This window comes from Triticum aestivum, chromosome 3B (assembly GCF_018294505.1).
Source record: "Triticum aestivum cultivar Chinese Spring chromosome 3B, IWGSC CS RefSeq v2.1, whole genome shotgun sequence".
In the NCBI taxonomy this organism is placed as follows: Eukaryota; Viridiplantae; Streptophyta; class Magnoliopsida; order Poales; family Poaceae; genus Triticum; species Triticum aestivum.
Window position 1 is genome coordinate 258,954,887 of NC_057801.1, and position 17,685 is coordinate 258,972,571.

Consider the following 17,685-nt stretch of genomic DNA (forward strand, 5'->3'; position numbering starts at 1 on the left):
TTTAATTTACCACCCGTAAATTAATTATCTCTGGTTCTCCCATGTAGGCGAAGATGACTGCCAAAGAGTTTGAGGAGCTTGCCCTCAATGGCCACAATTACCCTACATGGGCTATGGACATCAAGATCAGTCTTGCGTCCCGTGGGATAGCGCGTGCAATACAACCCCCGGAGACTCCTCTCCCGGATGGGGCCACGCCGCTGACAGAACAGCAGAACTATGTTGCTTTATTCATCATAAGGCACCATATTCATCCAGATCTCAAGTCTGAGTATTTACAGGAGGAATCTCCTAATACTCTGTTTCTGGCCCTCAAAACGAGGTATGAACAGCAGAAGGCAGTAGTCCTACCAGAAGCACTCCATGATTGGACTCATCTCCGTCTTCAGGATTTCAAGTCCATCGGTGAGTACAATCATGTTGTTCATAAGATATGTTCCAAACTGCGTTTTTGTGAGAAGGAACCTACTGAGGGGGAGAAGATAGAGAAAACATTGTCTACTATGCTCCCTTCAGATAGGATCCTCCAACAGCAATACCGTGCTCGTAACTACACTGTCTATTCCGAGCTTATTCACATGTTACTTCAGGCTGAAAAGCATGATGATCTACTCGCTAAGAATGGCTCTCAGCGCCCAGTTGAGGCACAACCTTTACCTGAAGTCCATCTGAATGTTGCAAATAGACAGAAGTTTAATGGTATCCCTCGGGGTAAACAATCCAATTTCGAGCATAAGCGAAAGCGCAATGGGAACAGGAGATCTAGATACCCAGGCAAGGGAAAAGGCACTTCAAAGCTCAGGTTTGATAAATCTAAGCTTTGCAACAAGTGTGGATGCTCCACGCATTCTACTGAAAAGTGCACAATGCCCAAGCATCTGGTTATGCTGTACCAGCAATCTCAGGGACGCAAAGCACCTCAAGGGAAAAGGTTTGAAGCCAACTTCAACCTTCATCCGGATAGCGCAAAAGGAGCTGGTGGTTCGCACGATGTTCCTCCTGGACCGAGCAACACCGTGATTCCTTATCTGCCTGAGGCTACTGCTGAAATGGAGAACACGTTGATTGAGTACACCGCAAACAACGTGTTTGGCGACTTCGACTAGTCCCTGAATCTCCTAGTGATCTACTTAATTATGTCCATTTGTGATGATTGTAATAAGAACATAAGTTTGTTGTTGTCTTTATATTGTATTGTATCAGCACATTTGATATAATAAAGATTGTATTCTATATATTACTATGAGGTTTTCTTATTGAAAATTCTTTGTTTTATATAGTTTTCTACGGGGACAATCCGATGGAAGAGGAATTATGCCTTGTGGACAGTGGTGCCACAAACTCCATACTGAGGGAGATGAAATATTTCCAATCTCTGAAAAAGACAAATGGAGATATTCTAACTATCGCTGGACGCGATACTGTGATTGTTGGTACTGGACGTGCCATATTCACCCTCCCAAGTGGTACATATGTGACAATTGAGGATGCTTTACTGTATCCCGATTCTGCACATACCCTGATCAGTTATCGAGATATCCGTAACAATGGTTTTCATATCGAAACCCATGAAGACAACAAAGAGGAGTATCTACTCTTCACTAAAGATGACGGATATGGCAAAAAGGTACATGAGAAAATTCCTTCTCTGTCGTCTGGTTTGTACTATACATACATCAAACCCGTGGAACATGTTGCATACAAAGTAATTTTTCAGAATGTTAACACATTCCAAACCTGGCATGATCGCCTAGGCCATCCTGGAATAGGGATGATGAGAAAAATTACTAGCAATTCCATTGGTCATAATTTGCTTGAGTCAAAATTTCCTCAATCTTCTGACTTTGTGTGCACATCTTGTGCCACGGGAAAGCTAATTTTGAGGCCCTCGCACCTCAAAATACAAGCTGAACCACTTCAGTTCCTTGAACGTATTCAAGGAGATATTTGTGGTCCCATTCAGCCATTATCTGGACCTTTCCGGTATTTCATGGTTTTGATTGATGCATCTACACGATGGTCACATGTGTGTCTTCTATCCACACGAAACCATGCATTTTCCAAGATAATGAGGCAAGTCATTAAGTTGCAAGCCCATTATCCTGAAAGTCGAATTAAATCAATTCGGATGGACAATGCTGCAGAATTCTCCTCACGTGCTTTCAATGATTATTGCATGGCTTTGGGGATTGAAGTTCAGCACTCTGTTCCATATGTCCATACACAAAATGGTTTGGCTGAAGCATTGATTAAGAGGATCAAACTCATTGCAAGACCTTTGTTGACGAATTGCAACTTGCCAACCTCTTGTTGGGGTCACGCTGTTTTACACGCTGCTGACTTGATACAATTGAGGCCAACTGCATATCACAGTTCTTCCCCTCTGGAATTGGTACATGGAAATCCTCCAAGCATTTCCCATCTGCGTAAGTTCGGATGTGCTGCATACATCCCGATCTCACCACCACAGCGGACATCTATGGGCCCACACAGGAAGTTGGGGATCTATGTGGGGTACAAATCGCCGTCGATTATCAAGTACCTGGAACCCCTGACTGGGGATCTGTTCATAGCCCGTCACGCTGATTGCATATTTAATGAGGAACATTTTCCGGCATTAGGGGGAGATTTCAAGTACCAGAAAGAATGCCCGGAAATTGATTGGAATGCTCATGCCATTTCATCCTCTGATCCACGTACCCAAGAGACCGAACTTCAAGTTCGGAAGATCATTAATTTGCAACATCTTGCAAATAATCTGCCAGATTCATTTACTGATTTGAAAGGTGTTACAAAATCCTTAAACCCGGCCAGAAACGCGCCAGAAAGAGTGGAGGTACCAATAAAAACCACTCAACTCCCTATTCCTAAAAAGAGGGGGAGTAGTACGGCCTCTGACCCGGCTTCGTGTTCCTACATGGTGGCACTGCTATATCATGGAAGTCTTCGAAACAGACTCTGGTGGCAACATCTACCAATCATTCTGAAATAATTTCATTATTTGAAGCAACATGCGAATGTGTATGGCTTCGCAGAATGATAAACCACATACAACAGTCATGTGGAATGGGTTCGATAAAATCACCTACCATTATCTATGAAGATAATGCGGCCTGTGTTGCACAGATGCAAACAGGATACATCAAGAGTAATATCACCAAGCATATTTCTCCTAAATGGTTTTCCCCCATAATCTTCAGAAAAGCGGGAAAATAAGCATTCTGCAAGTCAAATCATGCGACAACCTTGCTGATTTATTTACCAAGTCTCTACCAAATTCTACATTCCAGAAGTGTGTTCATGGAATTGGTATGCGAAGACTTAGGGACTTGCAGGTGTTAGGGGGAGTCTTTTTTTGAGATATCCTCATTTTAATGACATCACATTATGCTATCTTTCTTTGTGAGTATATGTTTCAGGATCTCATCAAAGATTTTATGAAGAACTTTTGAAGGAGAATCTTTTGAGATGATAGAGTTTCCCGGACAATCGTGAAGATGATCTACATGGTCAAGCGTAGATTAGGGGGAGTGTTAAGATTAAATTATAGTCTGTAATTAAGGGAAATCTCCCCTTGCCCATCGAACGCGCGGTTGCGCCCGCACGGACGCTTGTGTCCGTCGCAACCGTCGCCTCTCCCATCCTCCTGGAACCGATGCATCTCTTCAAAATCGTCGCATCTCTCCAGGGGATATATATACTCTCTGTAACCATTGATCAATCAATCACTTTCGATTCAAAACAGTATTTAGCCCGTGATCCGTGTACCACTTCAGCTCCTTCTCCCGCATCCTTCAACGTTGACTGCATGCGTGCGCGGCCCGTGATGAGGTCCGTGAGCTCGTCGGCTCCGTCGGCACGCACCGTTTAAACGCCGGTTCCTCGCATCCACGATACGCATTAAATAAGCCAGCATACATGCCCTTAAATACTGCGTGCATCCCGCATCTCGCAACGAATCGACGTCTTGCGATTACGTTATCAGGCGAGCTCGTCCATGCCTACGAATATTCACACCTCTGTATCGTTAAGCTAGCTCACAATGCAGTGTTATGTCATCTCATGCCATGGCATCCATTCTTTGTTAAGTTAGGTGATGTTATTGTCCAGAATGGTGTGACTTGTATCATCGTTCAGTCTGTTATTTAGTTCACCAAAGTGTAGGGAGTTCGCCCAACGACATCATATGGGATAGGTACAATACAATTGCAACTTGAAATCAGTAAGACTACCATTGTCTTAGGATGATGCATGGCCATGATCACTTGTTTGTACTTCAAATTATTATTTACTTTTTTGTGTAATTGAGTTGTTCTAGGTCTGGGTTAGATTAAATATTTTGGTGCTGATGAGGTTGTCGTAGAAAGAAGAATGTCAATAGGGTTTGCTAACCTGCATTTCCCACATTGTTGTCCTAAAACACTTCTGTCTTTTTGTAGGGTCTTCAACACTTATGTTACTTGCCTAACCCATCCAAGCCATATATATGTATTTGTATCCTACTTTGTGCCTCCGTATTTGCACAAGTTCCTGACATCCTGTTGGAAAACAAATGGTCCCGGCAGCGCGCACCATTACATCATTCTTTTCACTTAAATCTTTCTAAATGCCACTCCTTGCATATTGACATCAACTAATCAATAATAACATCAGATATTTCAGATAACAAGAGAGAAGTGAATGGGTGCAGGGAGTGGGAAAGCAAGATCATTGACCAGATCAAGGGTCAATGATGTACAAGTCAGTACAAGTCATCTCAAACATCATCATGATTATAAGTACAACAAGTACAGTCCTGGACCCAATAAATGGACTCGGATCTTGGTACACATGATACTAAGAGGATGGTCAACTTGACATGAAAATTATAGAAGATGACAATTACGTAAAATGATAAATATTTGGTCTGCCTACATGAGTATTTGGTTTGCCTACATGATGGTTCAGAAGTTTTTCACTGGAAATAGGAATTCAGTTCTTCCATGTATATATATTTGTAGAAATTACTATCATTTTACTTGAAAAATAGACGGATACAGCAACGCACGCCCACCATGATATAGTGTGCAAGTGCAACCCGCAGCTCAAGGAATAAGGTCGAGTGGCACTCACACTTACTTGTGCTGATTTTGCTGAAATGTACTGCGTCATGCATGAGCAACTTCTAGTCTTTTGTCTTTATAATATGTACTGGTGTACATTTGTTTGTTTCAGTAGATGTATACACAAATTTGGAGGCAGGCGATGGTTTTCTTTATTTGCCAAAAATCTGCTTCTGCTGCATTTTAAAAAAATGGCCTGCATTATGAGATCATCCTTGGATGAACTGCATTTAAGTATGTTACAAATTTGAGAAGATTAATAAATAGAAGGACAAATGTTAATAAGCCACAGGAGTATACTCGAAGCAGTTGCGCACTTTGCCGCCACTTCTCATGCCAGCATTTCCTTCAGGCGTCATGGTCATGGTGCTCAAGTTCGTGGGCCGTCAACTTAAGAACCCACCATAACCCTAAAAACAACACACATCAAAATCACACGACCCCACCACCAACCGTACAACCGCTTCTCATACTGGCATTTCCTTCCAGCGTCATGGTCACGATGCTCAAGTTCGTAGGCCATCAACTTAAGAACCCACCGCTAACCCTAAAAACAACACACATCAAAATCACACGACCCCACTACCAACCGTACAACCGACATGCATAAAAGATCTCACGTCGACAAATAAAATGACACAAAGAACAAAGCTATCACGCCAAAACCAAAAGTACAACTTAGACAACCATACCACTGAACATAATAGATGTGTGTTTAGATTGAGCTGCAACAAGCCCTAACCAAAATTATGGCATGACTTGTAACTCTGTAGCACATGAACTTGCCAAGCTGGGCGTTCATTCTGAGTCTCGTGACTCCTCCTGAGAGACCACCGCCCCCAACTGCATCATAGAACTGTTAGCCAGTACGAAAAGTTTAATGGAATTTCCATTTTCCCTGTCAAAAGAAAAAACTTCAGCATGGCCAAAATATTGGGAAGCTTTGGTTGTTTGGATCATAACCTAGTACTTGCCAATATTTTGAACAAAACCGCAGACTTTCATTTGACCAATACATTTGTCCACATAGATTGGCTAGTGTTTGGTTTGCTTCCAATATTCAAAGTTTACAGGAAGAAGGTCATGCAACAAAAAAATTAGTCAGTACACCAATATACTCCCTCCGTCCCATAATGTAAGTCGTTTTTTTATAAAAAACGTCTTGCATTATGGGACGGAGGGAGTATATCGTAATATAACTGGATTCAGCGAAAACAATCCAGGCAAGACAGACTGAAGCTTCAAATCAACCGTCTCATTCCATACAGTAATCAATCCATAAATTGATACTTCCTCCGTAAAAAAATATAAGAGCATTTAGATTACTATTTTAATGATCTAAACGCTCTTATATTTCTTTACAGAGGGAGTATATTTTTATACGCCATCCAATCAATGAAACTGTGTCAAGCAAACATAAATGGAGTCTGAACTAAAAAAATTGCCAAAGGAAAGTCTCTAAGAATAAAATCATCACCACCATCCACCTCTTTTACTAATATGCTACAGGAAGGTGCGCACTTCACCGTGCCGGGGAGCTGACCGTTTGAAATACAATTATTAGCAGCTTGCGCGGTGCTCCATCAATGTAAACTAATTTCAAACAAAATCAACATGTACACAGGACAAATTGATTGCAGCCATCACGATATCACAGGGCCCAACATGCACGGCTGCACATGTTGAGTTAGCTCAGGTGAGCCACATCAACATGCAGTTGTAAGTAAATCACCAAAATGAAACAGTAGATATCCTATTTACTTTCTAGCATTTAAACATTCAACAGAACATAAGAATATCAATAGACCACTGCAACTATCGGTGATACTTGAATGTCAAAATACTAGAAATCCCTAAGGTGCCCGGTAGTAAACTTTGCCGTCTTCCTTGTGAAGAGTGTGCAGTGAGACAGATTTATCAGGCTACGCCATTGTGCACAGAGAGATGCAAGTCAAGTCCTATTCATTGTATTGCGAGCCTGGAATTCAAAACTGACGCTTATTTTGGATCGGAAGGTCTATTGTCTATATATATACAGAACGTTAACATAAAAGCACATAGATTTGGTTAACAACTGAGCAAGATATGATAAAGTAAATATTATAAACTGAAATTAGGGACTTTGGCATGGCAATTTCCAACTTCTCTTAATATTTGTATACAATGCCACTATGAGAGATTAAAAGAGAAATGTCTTGAACATGCAACCTTATAAGCGAACAAATTCACTATATTTGAGGAGAAATAATAGTATGACTGGCTCCTCAAAGCTCCAGCCCGAAATCCATCGGTTGCAAACCATATATATCCTTAAGCCAACAGTAAAAAAATCTGGACATGCAAGAATCAGCCATAACCCGATCAAATTATCAACCAAAGGAAATACCAAAATACACTCACTTATAATAAATTAACATACAAAGTAAGGCCCTGTTCGGTAGTCCGCCGGCTCCAAAAAATACAAGGATCTGCGGAGTGGGCGTTTCCCCGCTCCTTTATCTTCAGCTGAAGCTACCCCCGCTCCGGGAGTGGAGTTCTGGAGTGGTGAGACTCCGAACAGGCCCTAAATATTTGAATGTAGTTGCCTCCTGAATATTTGAATGTAGTTGCATCCTGAAATGGTTATAACTGAAAATGGCCTGAATATTTGAATGTAGTTGCATCCTGATGCTTTACATGCTAACATCAGTATTTACATCAATATTTTGGACTGGAAAAATATAACTAACATTCAGTGGATGGTTATGAGTTATGACATAGTTGTTTGTATCTTGTGTAAGGGGGGCTCTTTTCTTAACCATGGTATTAGATTGTGTCAAATGACATCATAGACTGCCTAAAAAAGAGTCTGGTAAGGCAGACTCTAGAGCCAATCATGTTAACCTACTAACTGCCATTTGAACAACAATAAGAAAGAATGGTTTCAAAATGTACGGAAAGCATATTCAGGAGAATTAATTTGTACTACAAAAGTTGTAGGGTTAATCAGGCTATAAATCATGTGACACAATATTAATGTGTACTTGAAGGAAATGGTAAGCCCCATCGCACCGCATTTAAAAATTCTTAGATCACGGTTCCAATGGTTCTGCAAAAAGACCCCATCTCCATCAGTTTCTGTCAAACCAGGCGCCGCGCCACACAGGTTATATAGAATAATTATAAAAACTTCATGATATAATCAAGGTGCCAGCTTTAACTGTCAGGGATAAGATGTTCATGTTTCATTTAAGAACCATCATACAGCAAAATTCAGTGATAAGAACTGGAAAAAACATTGTCACATACGTGTGTGCATGGTACTTACAGCTGGGCATCCCTGGCAGTCCTTTATTCGTGCTTTGACTTATTTTCTTTCTTCTTGTGCATGTAGAAGTTTCCAGCCAGCAAGCATGAGTACACAAGGGTAACAATCATGGAGGACATGCATGCTTGTAGAGTTGAGAGCTTGGACACAAGCAATGTTTCAGCTTGCAATCAGCATGCCCCATATATCTTTTGAGCCAGGTAGTTGAAGCTGGTTAACCTGCACAAATACACATGTACAATGGGTGCTGATCAGGGCATCAATGTTTAAAAATAAAAAACTAAACAATGATATATGTTCAATCAAGTACCACCTTGTCTAATCTTTTTTTTTGTTAACACAAAGTGTTCTTGTAGACCGGTGAAATGAAACACACAATTAACAATTCCTGGTGGGAGTTTACTGTTTACATGATTATTATGTTCAACTGTATTGGTGCCAAGCCATGTAAGCATTCTTACCAAGTGACTACTTGTATCCATTATCTGGATAAATTGTTAACAATCAAAGTGTTGCCGTAAAAAAACACTTTCCAAGTATCTGCGAAGAATCAATGAATTTAGTAACATCAATCATAAGTGAATATAAGAATAAATAATAGCATTATGAAGTGCAAAGTTCCAGCACATTAAGGTCATGACAGATAAGAAGCTTACGACCTTTCAAAATCAAGGACACTGAGTTCATCATTAGACTTGTACAGAGCAACTAAAGCCAGCTGTAAAAATTAGAACACGTTAACAGCTACCAACTTGCATGTAGAGGTTTATAAAGATAAATTTCTTAGTGCTATCAAACAATAAGAATATGGGAACAAACCATTAATTTTTTTGAAAGAACACACGGACTAATCTGTACATTTGCATTCTGTAATGTGTTGATTCTTACATGATGTTCAGTGGTTGCTGATTCATACATTTGATCTGAATCTGTAAACAAAAGCATAAATAATGAGCAAAATATCTAAGAAAATGTAATGGATAGATTCAGCAATGCCAGGTTCTATTGTGTTTGCCTTACATGCAAAAGATTAACCCATCACAACAATCCATAGAAACACAGTCACAATAACTACACATAAGCAACAACAACAAAATCCAGTGCATTAATAACTGCAAAAGGAAAAAAAAATCTAATAAGAAGCAGCCGCATACTTTGTTCTATATAAGCAACAACAATCTTTCTACAGCAGCAACATCATTATCTCGAGGTCCAGGCAGAAACACTATCCCCTTTTTTCTTCACCCAAGCAGCAACACAGATCAGAGCAGCGACAACATACAACTCATATTGGCGACTAATTAGTGATCCCCATCCCAGCCGTGGCCTCTCTCACCTCTCAATCTCTCACATGGCAGCGGATGCAAGTAAACCACACAGAGCAGAGCGCGACCCACACGCAGCACAGAACAGCAACACCAGACGCGGATAGAGGGGAAAGAGGCAATGATTTGACGGACTCACCAGACGCGGATAAAGGGGAAAGAGGCAATAATTTGACCGATGAGGCGGCGGTGGGCGAGCGGACAGACTTGGAGAAATCGAACGGGGGTCTTGAGGGGATCTTGGCTGCGTCAGCCCGGGATGGATCTTGAGGGGACGAAGGAGGCTAGAGGAAGACGACCCATTGCGAGGCTGCCACCATCATCTGCGCCTCTCTCTCCGTTTCGACCTTCCTGTCCTTCCACCGGCGCCACCTCTGCCCAGTCCTTACCTACTCGGAAAATGGCCGGGGATTGGAGATGGAAAGGCGGCTGGGGCACTGGGACGGGAGGCGGAGGGGATGTGGGGAGAAATACGGGAGGCGGAGCAGAGGACGGAGAGGCGGCGTGCGGTGGCGGAAATGGAGGCGGAGCAGAGGACGGGGAGGCGGCGGGGCTCCGTGTTGGCCTTCTGGCTGTTTCGGCTGCTGTTGCGGCGGCGTCGCGGACACCGAGAGCCGAGAGCCCCCAACTACGACCAGAAGAGATCGCTCAAAATCGGGGAACCAGCACGAAATCGTTGGCCTCAATCGATTCCCAAGCGATTTGAGCTTAGTGATTTAGTGATTGAGGAGATAACACGATGACCAAAAACCAAAGAAAATCAGATTCACCTATAGCTTGACTCAAAGATGTTGTGGGTATCATCAGGGATAGTTGAAAATGAGATATTGGACAAAAAGAAATAAAATCTTCGTTCAATATCTCATCTTCAACTGTTCCTGAAGATTTGGTTTCATCCAAATCACACATTCAGCTTCCAAGGTTCTTCAGACAGGATCAGCTGTTCATCCAACTATGGCTAACTGCAACATTCAGTGTTTGTGATGGCTAGCAATACACTGCGTGCAAAATCTAAGCAGTCGCTGTTGATCCAGACAGCGCTAAAGACAAAGATATTGGAGAAAACTGTACTCCTAACGAAATATCTAGGCCATGGAAGAGTAAAGTTTCCTACAGCTCTTACTTAATCATATGACATTATAGACTTATGGCCAGCCCTTTTATAGACCAGATCAAGATCGAGTTCCTGCGCTACTCCATTCTTATATTCTCTAGCATGAGCTGTGCATATCTGAAAGCGGTTCCTACAAAGCGGTTATGCTTTCCAACAAACTTTGACCAGAATTGTCGTTCCTGCGCTACTCCATTCTTATATTCTCTAGCATGAGCTGTGCATATCTGAAAACGGTTCCTGCAAAGCGGTTATGCTTTCCAACAAACTTTGACCAGAATTGTCCTTTGCTACGCTCTTGCATTTGAGGTACTTTACTCCTTGCAAAACAAGGATTTCATGAACCAAGTATGCTGAAAATTATGAATGTTTACTTGGATATAAAACAAAAAGAGATCTTTGAGTTGCCACCACCTAATCTGACCCCCTATTAAAACACACAGCTTATTTTCTTTTCTTTTTCTTTTTCCTTGAGATGTTAATGCCAATAGATTAACGCAGGATGATGCAGAGGCTGAGGAAATCCCCTTCTCGAAAATAAAAAATTAACGCAGGACAGCTAGTCCTAGCATGCACAGCGAGCAAGTCATTCTCTATATCTTTTTGCATTTATCATACAGTGTTTCGGAGTTCAGACGAGGTGAAGAAATCTCGATCTCTGCACCATTTGTCTGGCATTGTACTGTACAAAGAAAAGGTTTTGGCTCCCGGGAGCACATGCTCCTGGTGAACAGTAACACAAAAAATATATTATATGTTTTTTAAAAATTCTGAAATTGTTTGTGGATGTTTGTGTTAGTGTCTCAAGCATGCATGACAAATTTCATGCGAAACGGAGCGGCGGCGTTTCGTCATTCAATTTGTTTTTTTTTTGCATAAGCCAAAATGTTTAACCTTTTTGTCTCAAAATTTGCAGGTAGCATTTGAATTTGAATTTGAATGCAGGTAGCATTTGAATCCGCCGCCGCTTCCCAGCCCCCCCTCCCCGACCTCCCTTCCCTCGCCGCCGCCGGTGGCATCGCCGGCCAAAGGCCGCGCGGCGTAGGCGGCCGCGGGGGGGGGGGGGGGGGCTTCTTCTTCCCGCGCGCTGGAGGCGTGCGTCGCGGGGCGCGGCCTTCTGCGTCGGCGGCGACGGTCGTCGGCCCGTCCACGGGCTCTGCTCCCCCCCCGGCGTGTGGCGTCCTGGTGGTCCTGCCCCCCTCCCCTTTCATGCGGCGGATCTTGGGGCCCCGAGGGCGGGGGCCTTGCTGTCAGCGGATCTGGGTGCTCCTACCCAGATCCGGGTGGTGGCGGCGGCGGACGTGTGAGTGGCGGCGGCGACCTGGCTAAGGTGGTGGCGGGGCGGCCGGTGGTCAGGCTGCGCCTTTCGGGGTGGAGGGGCGCCGGGCGTCCATGGCCGGGAGACGGGCTGCGTCTTCGGCGGCATGCCACAACTGCTGCAAGGTGGCTCGGTGCTGCTCCTCGGGGTCTCGGCATGGATGTGGGCTGCCACGACGTGGTGGTAGCTCATGGTGGTGGTCTGGTTCGTTTCACGGTGGCGGCCGGTCCCCTCCGACGTCAGCCGTCAGTGAGCGGCCTGTCTCGACCTTCGATTCCTCGCCTCGTCGTTCGGGCTCTACCCTGGTCATAGGGCTGGTCCATTCCCAGTTGCGGTCCATTGCTCGTCTCGTGCCCGTGCCTACGAGACCGAGCTCGTCTCGCGCCCGGCAGCAAGACCGAGTCCGTCTCGCGGCCGGCAGCAGGACCGAGCCCGTCTCGTGCCCGGCAGCAGGGCCGAGCTCGTCTCGCGCCCGGTGCAGCAGGACGGGTGATGGAGGCCTTTTTTGGCCGGCCCTTTGGGTCTCGGCGCGGGGGGCCGCCCAGGGGTGTGAAGAGGAGCGGCCTTTCCACTCGTCTCTTTGGTTGGGGTAGCGACGGGTCTCGGGTGAGGTGGTGTCAAGGTCTTGGATGTCGGGGCGGCGGCCCTGGTGGTGGTAGTGCGGTGCTCATGGGCAGAGCCTGTGGCTTGGTGCTGCCCGGTGACCATGGCCGTGTGGGCGGCATGGTGGCAGGGGTGTGGCGTTCGGTGCCGGTGAGTGTTTGCTGGGGTGAAAACCTGTTCTATCTTCGGACGGACCGGCGGCGGCGTAGCACGTTACCTTCTTGAAGGCATCGTCGCGGCTCTCACCGGTCATCGTGTCGCAGCGGCGCGTTGGCGTCGTAACCTTCTTGGAGGCACCGCCTTGGAGCTCACGGTTCGTCATATGCGGCTTCATCTATTCGCAGTGGCGTGTTCACGGTGGAGGTCCCCGATTGCTCTTGTAATGTTAGGAATGATGTTGCTACGCTCAGCGCCTATGTATCCCGCCTTAGGTGTGTGCGTGTGTTTGTCGTGGGATGCGTTTGTACTTGGGCTGTGGTTGATCTTTGCTTTATATATAAAATGGGGCGAAAGCCTTTTTCAGTAAGTACACATACAAAAAATTGTCTTGATTTTTTTCGCTTCAATATTTTTTTTGGCCCGGGAGCCAAATTGACGAACGTCTTGGGACAGTCAATAAAGGAATCACCATTTTGGCTCTGGGTACGTAACAAGCATGGTTGATAATTTTTATGAGAAACGGGTTAACAATGCTTTGTCGGTGAAAAAACAAAAATAAATGTAATATTTGAAGGTAACATTTGCCGTTTGACTTGTATTTTTTTGCACATGTCAAAATGTTTAAACTCCCCCCCTCCCCCCTAAAATTTGCAGTAACATTTGGGTGTGAAAATGAACAAATCTATATTTTTCACATTTGCAAAAACATTTCTAGTCCGCAAGAGCCGAATTGGATTTCCTAAAGTATCTTGCTAGAATAATATATTTATGTACTAGTTTTGGCATTGACTCACTCGGTATTGGTTGGCTTTGGTTGCAGGTTTTCAGGGCTGGCAAGATCATACTAGAAAATTGTTAGGGCATCTCTAAATACCTTAGAGCATCTACAACCACAACTAGCAAAAAAGAGCCCACATACATTTGCGGACACGTCCGAACACGATTTGCGGACAGTCACCGGTTAGCACACATTTTACTTTGGAAATAACCACATACCTTAAACTTGACTATTCAAACCCATACTAGATCATGCAACATATAAAAAATTCGCCTATATATCATTACCCGGTATGCCCCGAAACACTTCTCGTAACCCCGAAATGGTTTTTATTTCTCTCGGAACTATTTCTTCTTCTACCGAAACTTTTCCGGTAGCATTTTATCATATTCCTCACTCCAATATAATTAAAAAAATTATAAATGCCTTAAGCTTGTGACCCTGTAGGTTCGGTGAAATATAGACATGAACAAAACTTTCTTTCATTCAATGATCAACAGTGTAATCGTGGACATCCATGTTGACCCCTACACTCACATGAACGATATTCGAGTGAACTTTTTTATCATATGCTATTTTTGCTTCGTGGTACTTTACAAAACCCGATTTGAGATATATTGGTATCCCCGAGGCATCCCTATGAACTAGTCACCTGTGTTTGGCCAGACGATGATGTATGCCGTCATACCGAGAGGGCACTAAGAATATCTCAATCATTGGAGGAGCAAATCCCACTCTTGGGCTATCTAGCCCCTTTCTCGTACTTTTCTGATAAACCTGTAAGTTGATCACCGTGTTACGGATGACATTCAAGCAACCCCAAAGCGTATCGTTTGACACTAAGTGACTCGATACTCTCATGGTCTAAGGAACTAGGCATACATTAACGCTCCGTGTTATTGATTGTATACTTGTGACGATAACATCTCTAAGCATAACAAACAACTTAGGTCAATTCAATATGATCGTTCTACTAACATCTGTTGGGAAACATAGCATGCAATTTCAAAAAAATTCCTACGCTCACGCAAGATCTATCTAGGAGATGCATAGCAACGAGAGGGGGGAGTGTGTATACGTACACTCGTAGACCGAAAGCGGAAGATTTTGACAACGCGGTTGATGTAGTCGAACTTCTTCTCATTCCGACCGATCAAGCACCGAACGTACGACACCTCCGAGTTCTGCACACGTTCAGCTCGATGACGTCCCTCGAACTCTTGATCCAGCAAAGTGTCGAGGAAGTAGATGAGTTCCGTCAGCACGATGGCATGGTGACGGTGATGATGAAGTGATCCATGCAGGGCTTTGCCTAAGCACTACGAGAATATGACCAAGGGTGTAATATGTGGAGGGAGGCGCCGCACACGGCTAACAGATGTTGTTGTGTGTTCTAGGCGCCTCCCCGCCCCCTCATATATATAGGTGGGAGGGAGAGGGAGCAGCCAAGGGGGGCGCCCCAAGTAGGCTGAATCCTACTTGGGGTTCCTCCCCAATTCGGCCCCCTTTCCTTTTTCACCGGAGGGGGAAGGAAAGAGGAGGGAGGAGGGAAGGAAGGGGGAGGCCAAATCCCTCCCCTTCCTTCTCTCTTCCCCTCTTTCCTTTCTCCTCTGGTGCGGCCCATATGGGGGGCACAGCAGCCCCTGCTGGGGAGGGGGGTGCCCGGAACCCCTTCCGGTAACCCGATATGTACCCGGTACCCTACGGAACACTTCCGGTGTCCGAATACTCCTCGTCATGTCCGTGATCTCATCCGGGACTTCGAACAACATTCGGTCACCAAATCACATAACTCATATAATACAAAATTGCGATCGAACGTTAAGCGTGCGGACCCTACGGGTTCGAGAACTATGTAGACATGACCGAGACACATCTCCGGTCAATAACCAATAGTGGAACCTGGATGCTCATATTGGCTCCTACATATTCTACGAAGATCTTTATCGGTTGAACCGTAATGAAAACATACGTTATTCCTTTTGTCATCGGTATGTTACTTGCCCGAGATTCGATCGTCAGTATCTTCATACCTAGTTCAATCTCGTTGTCGGCAAGTCTCTTTACTCATTCCGTAATACATCATTCCGCAACTAACTTATTAGTCACTTTGCTTGCAAGGCTTCTTATGATGTATATTATCGAGAGGGCCCAGAGATACCTCTCCGTTACTTGGAGTACAAATCCTAATCTCGATCTATGCCAACCCAACAAACATCTTTGGAGATACCTGTAGAGCATCTTTATAATCAAGAAGTTACAATGTGACGTTTGATAGCACACAAGGTATTCCTCCGGTATCCGGGAGTTGCATAATCTCATAGTCAAAGGAATATGTGTATGACATGAAGAAAGCAATAGCAATAAAACTGAACGATAATGCTAAGCTAACGGATGGGTCATGTCCATCACATCATTCTCCTAATGATGTGATCCCGTTCATCAAATGACAACACATGTCTATGGTTAGGAAACGTAACCATCTTTGATTAATGAGCTAGTCTAGTAGAGGCTTACTAGGGACACAATATTTTGTCTATGTATCCACACATGTATCAAGTTTCCGGTTAATACAATTCTAGCATGAATAATAAACATTTATCATGATTAAGGAAATATAAAATAACAACTTTATTATTGCCTCTAGGGCATATTTCCTTCAGTCTCCTACTTGCACTAGAGTCAATAATCTAGATTACATCGTAATGATTCTAACACCCATGGAGTCTTGGTGCCGATCATGTTTTGCTCGTGGAAGAGGCTTAGTCAACGGGTCTGCCACATTCAGATCCGTATGTATTTTGCAAATCTCTATGTCTCCCTCCTTGAGTTGATCACGGATGGAGTTGAAGCGTCTCTTGATGTGTTTGGTTCTTTTGTGAAATCTGGATTCCTTTGCCAAGGCAATTGCTCCAGTATTGTCACAAAAGATTTTCATTGGACCCGATGCACTAGGTATTACACCTAGATCGGATATGAACTCCTTCATCCAGACTCCTTCATTTGCTGCTTCTGAAGCAGCTATGTACTCCGCTTCACACGTAGATCCCGCCACAATGCTCTGCTTGGAACTGCACCAACTGACAGCTCCACCATTCAATATAAATACGTATCCGGTTTGTGACTTAGAGTCATCCGGATCATTGTCACAGCTAGCATCAACGTAACCATTTACGACGAGCTCTTTGTCACCTCCATAAACGAGAAACATATCCTTGGTCCTTTTCAGGTACTTTAGGATGTTCTTGACTGCTGTGCAGTGATCCACTCCTGGATTACTTTGGTACCTCCCTGCCAGACTTATAGCAAGGCACACACCAAGTCTGGTACACGGCATAGCATACATGATAGAACCTATGGCTGAGGCATAGGGAACGACTTCCATTTTCTCTCTATCTTCTGCAGTGGTCGGGCATTGAGTCTGACTCAACTTCACATCTTGTAACACAGGCAAGAATCCTTTCTTTGATTGATCCATTTTGAACATCTTCAAAACTTTATCAAGGTATGTGCTTTGTGGAAGTCCTATTAAGCGTCTTAATCTATCTCTATAGATCTTGATGCCCAATATATAAGCAGCTTCACCGAGGTCTTTCATTGAAAAACTTCTATTCAAGTATCCTTTTATGCTATCGAGAAATTCTATATCATTTCTAATCAACAATATGTCATCCACATATAATATTAGAAATGTTATAGATCTCCCACTCACTTTCTTATAAATACAGGCTTCTCCGAAAGTCTGTATAAAACCATATGCTTTGATCACCTCATCAAAGCGTATATTCTAACTCCGAGATGCTTGCACCAGTCCATAAATGGATTGCTGGAGCTTGCACACTTTGTTAGCACCTTTAGGATCGACAAAACATTCTGGTTGCATCATATAGAACTCTTCTTTAAGAAATCCATTAAGGAATGCAATTTTGACGTCGATTTGCCAGATTTCATAATCATAAAATGCGGCAATTGCTAACATGAT

General features: G+C 43.8%; 1 long non-coding RNA gene across 9 annotated transcripts; it reads right to left on the reverse strand.

Moving 5' to 3' along the window:
- Window positions 1-4,900: 4,900 nt before the first annotated feature.
- LOC123069620 (uncharacterized) lies at window positions 4,901-11,007 on the reverse strand. 9 transcript variants are annotated; one of them, XR_006432660.1, is made up of 6 exons: window positions 10,858-11,007; window positions 9,298-9,338; window positions 9,069-9,127; window positions 8,871-8,949; window positions 5,403-8,628; window positions 4,901-5,278 (listed from the first exon to the last, which is right to left on the reverse strand). It is a non-coding gene; the product is annotated as an uncharacterized lncRNA (long non-coding RNA). The 9 variants fall into 9 exon arrangements; XR_006432658.1 differs by having other exon boundaries at window positions 9,229-9,338; XR_006432657.1 differs by lacking the exon at window positions 10,858-11,007 and adding an exon at window positions 10,505-10,849.
- Window positions 11,008-17,685: the final 6,678 nt, after the last annotated feature.